Source organism: Silene latifolia, chromosome 9 (genome assembly GCF_048544455.1).
Source record: "Silene latifolia isolate original U9 population chromosome 9, ASM4854445v1, whole genome shotgun sequence".
NCBI classification, from domain to species: Eukaryota; Viridiplantae; Streptophyta; class Magnoliopsida; order Caryophyllales; family Caryophyllaceae; genus Silene; species Silene latifolia.
In genome coordinates this window covers 143,939,133-143,947,867 of record NC_133534.1, presented here as the reverse complement: position 1 = coordinate 143,947,867, position 8,735 = coordinate 143,939,133, and positions in this window count along the sequence as shown.

Sequence of the window (8,735 nt, the reverse complement as noted above, 5' to 3'; positions counted from 1 at the left end):
TCATTCACTACGTCGTCATTATTCTACCGCAGATCCCCTAATCCCAACATGAAGGGGTTTAGCTACTCATACTCATAGTTAATCTAACAGCAGATAATTTCCCAGCAGATGACATAATGGAATAATAATAAAATTCAATAATAGAAATTAGGGCAAGGAAGAATGATAACAAAAACAAGAATTAAAAGCAACAAGAAGGTTAATTATTATTAAGGAAGAGAGGGAATTACAATCCAAGCAAATTCCGGCGTAAAGACACGAAATCCAATGAAGAAATTCCGGGAACAAGAGTAGCAGTCGAAGGTTTAAGCAACGTCACAAAGTTCTACTGTGAAGGATAGTAAAAAGATAGATAAAAAGATATCTAATAACCTAGTAAAACATAGGTTATATAGCCAAACAACTTAAGAGTTTATGCGGAAATAATTAAAACACGGACTGATTAAAGCCCATAGAGTCGGAAGCCTCTCGATCGAGTGGGTTAAACCACTCGATCGACCAATATCTCAGCAGAAGTCCCTCGATCGACCAGCAGGGTACTCGATCGAGGGCTTGGTCAAATGCAGCTTACTCGATCGAGTAAGGAATAGCTCGATCGAGCCTTGGGAGCTTAGGGACCACTCGATCGACCACCCAAACACTCGATAGACCACTTGGGTCTTCAATTCAGCTCACGTCTTCACCCAAATGCCTCGTAATGCGTGCAACGACACTTCCAAGTGCAACATCTCACTCTGGGACAATCCCGTCTCCTCTAAATGCATGCAAAAAGGACGAAAAGGAGTATGGTTCCGCTACTTCCGCGATCATTCCTACAAAAAGGACAAAATACACCAAAGTAGCCAATTCGGGGCAAAATACTATAAAAACAGTATAGAAATGCATAGAAATACGTGCTGAAATAGGCCAAAAAGACTATACATTAGGCACGTATCAAATCTCCCCAAACCAAACCTTTACTCGCCCTCGAGTAAACTCAAAACTAAACTAATGGAACGGAAATGATAACTCAGAGCTAGCTTAACTTGTCTACTTGAACCACTTTAATGCAACAGAAATCAACAGTTAAAGCTAGACAGTCAATACGCAAACGAATTATAAGCTGTTCAGAAATAAAGCTGACCTATCGACCTTGCAAGACCAACAAAATAGGACTCTCATGTGGTCACTCTTCTCTCATGAAGCAAAGGGCAAATGTTATATGTAAAAGAGAGAAGAAAAGACAGTCACTCGCCTAACTGCGACCTACATAGCATGCATGCAACAAAAATGAAAGACAATTCAAGTACTAATGCACACACTCCAACCAATAATGTCCGTCACAGCCGAGGGCTTACAAATAATATGGGAATAGTGAGGTTCAGGTGAGAAAAGGCAAAACAAGTTATGGTAATGTGGAGGTAGAAGCGTCAAGCTAGTTCCTAACAGGACCATGATAAACCATCCGGATCTCAACTGTCTGAAAGACTAAACACAGGTGCCCTTCACTTGGCACAAAACTCACTAGACTCAAAGCACAATCTCCTCAAAAATATAGAATAAGAGTGGAGGAGTTAGACGGTCACAAAGTTCCCTTTTTTAAACACCGTCTGAAGATACTAACTGAAACAACCAACCCTCTTGTCGATTGTACATCCTCAAACATCTTCTCAACTCTGACAAGAGGGTCCAACTTTTTCACAACCTTTTTCTTTCTTTTTGTACGTGAATCTCATCATTTTTTTTCACTTTCTTTTCTTTTTTTCTTCTTTCTCTTTCTTTCACGTTTCTCTTCTTTTTTTTTTCAATACTTTTTTTTTTCTTTCTTTCCTCCTTCCTTAACACAAACACCAACTCCAAACAGGAATGACGGACCAAACTGCAACGGAAAACATACCACAAAAGGACAGACTAACTAGCTTGACTAGGCAGGCTTAGTTTGGAATGTGGCTAATGGGTCAAAAAGGCAAGCTTTGGTCAATGTGGAGCTAAATGGGTGAAGGATGTAAAGAAAGGGGAATTTGCAAGACCCTCCCTGCATGTGACACCAACCGCAGACCTGAATATGTGCATTTGACGAGAAATTGAATGTCATAAATGTGCAAATAAGATGAACACGCTATGCAAGGAGTACTACTCTCAAAATTCTTAATGAACTGGTCATGAATGGCACCAGTTATGGCTCTAAAACTCAGAATTTTTAAGTAGTTTGCCAATTTATCAGGTCAAGTCTAAACAGTCAGCTATTATTTGAACAGAAATTCGTAGACTATGCGTATGACAAAGCTAAAAACCATCAATAAAGTGCAAGGCTCAAGTGAATTGACAAGTTATAGTGCAATTTCATCACGGGAATCTACCGTTCCGACTCAACCTAAATGCAAAAATAAACGTGAAAAATTTTTGAATTTTGACATTTTCTAATTTTTTTGGATTTTTGATTTTTTTTTGAAAATAAACAACAAATGCAAACTGAGAAATTAAACGTGAATGCAAAACAAATGCAGATGCAGACTCAAAAGGATGCAATACCCTCCCCAAACCAAAACGGACAACGCCCTCGTTGTCCTCCAAAGACACACAAAGCGAGAAAAATGGGGGATGGGAGTATACAACCAATAAAAGAAAAAATAAAGGAGACGAGATAAAAAGAGTAAGAGAACATACAAGACACGAACTTCCCCAAACCCAGACGGCGGGAAGTGAGTAGACCGAAAGCTACTCGTCGTCGGCACCGCCGTCTCTCAGTACTCCGACTCAACAAAACGGTCTCCCCAAACCAAGAACAAACAAGGGGGGACCTCTAGTCGTCATCTCCACTGATCCTCCGGACCGGCACGAACGGAGGGTCACTCTCCTCCTCTCTGGCGGCTCGGTGTGCGCCTTTGCTCTACCCGAACCGCACCTCTCATGCTACCGCTGTCTCCCGGCTCCTCCTCCGAGTCAGAAGGTAGTGGAGGGTACCCGTCCGCTGGGTACCGGTAGAAGGAAGGATGCGGCCACCCCTCGGAATCGGTCGCCGGGCTCGGATGTGGAACTCGTAGAGCGGGAATACAGCCAAAGCCATATCCCGTCGCATCTCGCAATGTACCTGCACATATCCGAAAGCACGGCATCACGACGCCCTTGGTCCATGACCTCGGGCGCCTCTAAGACAGGAGGGTAAACAAAATTGGCCGGCAAAGCAGAACCAGAAGGAGGGTCAAGTGGAGGTGGAGTATGAGTCTGAGTGGGTGTAGGCTGAGGCGTGGGGGTCGGTCCGGTCTGGGCTCGAGTCCGAGCCCGAGAGCTAGAAGATGCTCCGGCCTCCCGCTTCCTCTTCTTAGAAGAAGAAGGAGGGGTGAAGGTAAGGTGGTAGGTAGGTGGAGGTGGCCTCGCTCCTCTCAGACGAGAGCGGTAAAAGTGGGGGAAGGGTAGAGCACGGCAAGGTAACAGACGTGGAACCACAGATCTTCCACGTCCTCGCGCTCCCCTTCGCCTTTGGGAACCAGGCGAAGTCGGCCCATGGCATCCAGGTCAAGGTGAGCCATCTCATCGGGTGCGGTGAGTCGGGCTCGGTGGGGTAAAGGTGGCGGGCAATCCTAGTCACCCGGCCCCCCGCCGCAGACAACACGGCGGTCTTGACCCGAGTCCCAATTCCGTTCCAATCGAGCTACCGGATAGGCAATGTTTAGAACAAACGGTACCGTAGTCAATGTTGAGGTACCCCGCGAGAATCGCTAGCTCGGTGTTGGTCACGTTATTGGTCTCGGGCGCCCAAAAATGGTCTCTCCTAACAGACGCAAGTAGTAACGGGGCGCGGGTAAGTGAACATGAGCTCCCTTCCGTGCCCGGAAGGGAGTGTGAGTAAGCGCACCCAAAGTGGTGAAGGAGGTCTCGAGGTGGGGCGGTGGGACCGTCACTAACTAGCCCCAAAACTCGCCCAAACCTGGCCAAAGTCCGGTGGTGCGACTCATCATGAGTCGAAAGTGAATGCATGAACTGGAGTGGTCGGCAGCGTAAGAGTCGGTGTCAAAAGAGTAGGAGCTAAAAAACTCGTAAGTAGAGGTACGAATAGTAGCCTCCCGCATGGTAATCGGACCGACATACCCGTCCCGTTCAACAAACTACGGACCTCCTCGTAAATACCTAAGGTCTCTAGGTCAGTCCGCGCAAGGAAAGGAAACGGGGGGGAGAGAGGCAACGAAGTAAAGCGGTTAACCGTTTCCGGTGAGCCGCGGAAGTGAAACGTACCGTGGGCATCTTCGGTAGAGGTGTGAGAGCGCCCTCTCTCGTAACAATGACCTCGGAAGAAGGGCTGGAAGTGATGGCTAAGCAAGCTAGCCGGCCGATGTGGCCTCGGTGGCACCATACCAGTGCGGGAAGCGGGGATGAATCCATGATCCAAAGAAAGAGAAAGGCCTGGTAGGAGTAGTGGTAGAAGCAGGAACTATAGTGGTTACCAGGGCAGTAGTGGTGACAGCAGGGACCACTGACTCGTTCCCGGACGGGCTGGAAGACGTACTGGTAGAAGGCAGAGAACTCGCGTTCATCCTGCAAAGTATCAAAGGCATGAATAAGAGAAGATGCTGCTAACCGTGGTTAAAACAACCCTCTAACCAAAATGTGACAACAAATATAAGGCCCTATCAGTCAAGAAATCCGACTTCCAGCAATCAAAATCCAACAATCCTCAATAAGTTCGAAAGGTAGCATGTGAGTGGTGGTAAAATAACAAAGTAGTGACTGCTAAAGGAGACAAACACAGCGTGAAGACCACATAAGGGAGCACGTAAGACTCCTAGCAGTCGAGAATAACCACTCACAGCGCGAGATTCCCAACGATTCACAGCATATAAAGGCGATAGGGGACGGAAAAGCAGATAACGGCAGCAAAAAGTAATCAAGAACTGCAGTTAGACATAGCATGGAAGCATAAAACCGTCTGACAGTCGACACATTTCGACTCACAGGAACCCTAATCGCGGAATTTCGCGCAAAAATCGAATTTAACATGCGAAAACAGTGAGGAATTGCGAAAAGATCATCAATCAAGCTATTTAAGGGCATATAAACACAATTAAATCGAATAAATTCGACTAGACATGGGATTTTCGAACCCTAATTCAAATCACCTCAAGGAATTCGAATTAATTAAAGAGAAAATGCAAAGAGTGTGAAAGAAACACTTACTTGATGATGATTAACCTACAATAAGCAATTAAACTTCAAAGAAAACAATCAACCAAGGCGGATTTTCGATTGAAAAACCGCAAACCCTAATCCCCTTTAAAAACCGAGAAAACGAGCACAAAAGAGGGGAAAATAAGGGGTTATTGAAGGTTAATTACCTAGCAATAGAATGTAGGTGGTGGATTTGATAATTTTGGGCAAGAAATGGGGATTTGGGGGAAAATGGGAGTCGCAATTAGGGAGATGTTAGGAGAAATTAGGGATAAAAATTAGAAATGAAAACGGAAATAAGGAGTTAAGTATAGAAAACTCCCGTCCACTGTTCATTTCACTCGATCGAGTGATTTTAATCACTCGATCGAGGGCTTTTGCTGTCCCCATTGCTCGATCGAGTAAAAACCCTCTCGATCGATCATTTCCTCTGTGGCCTTCCTCGATCGAGTAACCAACAAGCTCGATCGAACCATTTTTCACTCGATCGAGTACAAAAAGTACTCGATCGAGGACTTCCTCGTGTGGACTCTTTGAATTTCGTCCCTTCTTCCTTGAATTGCGTGCATCTTCCCCAAACCTGCGTAAAACATATCCAAACATATCCCAAAATACCAAAAACGTAGAAAACACAGTCTATAGTCTCAGTCTAAGCTAAAGAAATGTCTAAACTAATTGTCCTAATTAAAAACGTAATAAAGAAATTCAAAAGAAATTCAAACGAATATCTATTACAATTTGTTACACGGGGCATTTCCCCGTTTAATTCCCATTAGCTTTCAGTAGCCCCTTCGTGGGCTTCTGACTGGAGGACGTCACTTCAGCGATACTGACCGTCCTCTTTGATTTCCATGAGCTTGAATTACTGTTTGCAAGAGGAGGAGGAACATAGTTCCAATCTATGTAGGTTCGAACTGCCTTCGTTCTCGCCCCTCTGTCATTTTCTTTGGCATTCTTGGCTCCAGTTTGATTGATAATGGCTGCACCCTGTCCCTTGACAGCTCCTTTCTTGCCTTCATCTGTACCTGCAGTAAGGAAAACAGACGAATTTTCCTCCTTTTTGCTCTCAGTATGAGGCGGAGGGTTAGCAATAACAGCAATATTTTCCAAATTTTCATCTGGAGTGTCAATAATAGGGTCAACAGAAGAAAGGGCATTGCAAGGCTGAGCTTGCATGGGAGCCCTCCGGAACTTGGACTGATGAAAAGTCAGCTCCTCGTTCCCTACCTGGAAGGTCAAAGTCTTCCCCCCGACGTCTATTACTGCACGGGCAGTGGACAAAAATGGTCTCCCTAAAATGATAGGGGTGTGCACATCTTCGGGGATATCTAAGACGACAAAATCAACGGGAATAAAGAACTTCCCGATCCGAACAGTGTACGTCTTCGCTACACCTAGTGGCCGTGATAAACTACGGTCGGCCATCTGGACAGTCATGTTGGTGCAACTTAGCTTTGTCACACCAAGTCTCTTAGCTAGAGACAAAGGTAAAACACTTACGCTAGCGCCTAAATCGCATAGCGCATTATCAATCAATTGCATACCTATGTGACAAGGGATCGAAAAACTACCCGGTCGATTGCTTAGGAGGTAGCTTATTTTGAAATAGGGTGACCCCACCTCGAGTCAAAGCTACGGTCTCATTGTCATTTATAGTCCTCTTACGTGCTAAAATTTCTTTCATAAATTTTAAATAAGAGGGTACCTTGGTCGCAATTGATGAACGGCACGGAAACTTCCACTCTTCAAAAGCTCAACAAATTTGCCAAACTGTTGATTAATCTTGGTATTCTGCAGCCGCCTCGGGAAGGGAACCGTGATTGGTATCTCGAGCCCCTTGTTTCTCGCTTCCAAAGTGTCTTCCGGAGCAAGTTCGGTACCCTTTGGACGCTTCTTACCTCTCGAACGAGGCCTTTCTGGTAATTCCTCGCTTAAACGAGCACTAGCAGGCTCTCGAATAAGCTTCCCGTCATCAGTATCACTCGATCGAGCAATGTGCTCACTCGATTGAGCCGTTTCTTCATCAGCTTCAGTCGATCGAGTAAACTTACCACTCGATCGACCAACCTTATCTTTCGCTTCACTCGATCGGCGAAACTCCACTCGATCGACCAGATTCTTCACCATTTCCACTCGATCGAGCATCGGACTTGATCGATCGAGTAACTCTTGTGTCGTGAGTCCTTTTCTCTTAACGAGAACACTTGTTCATCATCATCGACGACTTCCTCGGGTCCGATTTTTACGTACTTAGGTCCCTCGTAAGAAAGACCGCTTCTCAACTCTATCGGATGCACCGTCTCATTTGGGTTCTTGTCATTTTGAGTCGGTAGATGACCGGGCTTCCTTGAAGATTGATTTTCAGCCAGTTGGGCAACTTGAGTCTCAAGTGCCTTGAATGCCATGTCCTTTCGTTGTAATTGCTTTGCAATTGATCGCATCATGGACTTTAACTCACCTATCTCACTCACCCCACTAGATGACGAAGCACCTTGGTTAGGAGGGTTGAAAGACGGAGGCTTCGAATAGCCTTGTTGCTTCTGGTGTGGAGGAATATAGGGCGCCGCCGCCGATTCGGAGGAGCGGTGGGGTTAAGCACGTTCGGTTACTCCACCTCAGTTGGGGTGGATATTCGGCTCGTAATGAGTGTTGTTTTGCCTGTAATGTTGAAAGGCAGCACATTGCTCATAAGGACTAGGACAAAAATCAGCGACATGTCCATCTACCCCACACCTCGTACAGACGAAGGGACCGTCTGTCATAGCATTAACATGGTACATTCCTCCCTTGAGAGCTCCCCCTAGTTCGTACTTGTCGAACCTAGCGGTAAGGGCTTCTAATGCGGCCACTGAAGAGGATTCAACGGCTCTCCTTTGGTTTCCTCTTGAATTCCCATATTCAGCCCTATGAGTGGCTAAATCATCTATAATCTTCCACCCTTTGGTGGCTCCCAAGTTGTCAGCAAATCGACCATTGGTGCGCAGCATCTAATATAGCCCTCGATCATCATATAAACCATTGTAAAAATGGTTACACGAGGCTCCACTTTTCGAAACCGTGATGCGGTATGGTCCGCACCAGTTTCTTAAATCGAAGCCATGCCTCGTGGAAGTTCTCGTCAGGCCCTTGTTTGAAACTTGTTATCTGAGCTCTGATGGCGATGGTTCTCGAAGCAGAGAAGTACTTATAAAATGCCAATGCTAGCGAATTCCAATCTGTTATGCCGTGAGCAGCTCGGTCCAAATCCCTATACCACTCCCTTGCAAAGATCGCGGAGTGAGAAGATGAACATAGTTTCTTTGATCGATCACTGTCACGCTGTAGGAGGAGGTATGGAGCAGTGATAATCAATGAAAGTCTCCATATCTTTGAGCTGCGTCTTGATTGCAGCTCCCCGAACCGATTTTTCTCGACCATATTGATGTATGCGAGGCTTGGGCTCGAACTTCCTAGCATCTCCGGCAGATTCGAACCCTTTATAGAGATTGTCAGCCGTGGGCTCGGAGTGACTAGCAATGGTTGCTTCCTCGGCCATTTCGGGAAAGTGCGGGAAAGTAATAAACTCAATCGATGAATTGGAAAGCGGAGAAGAC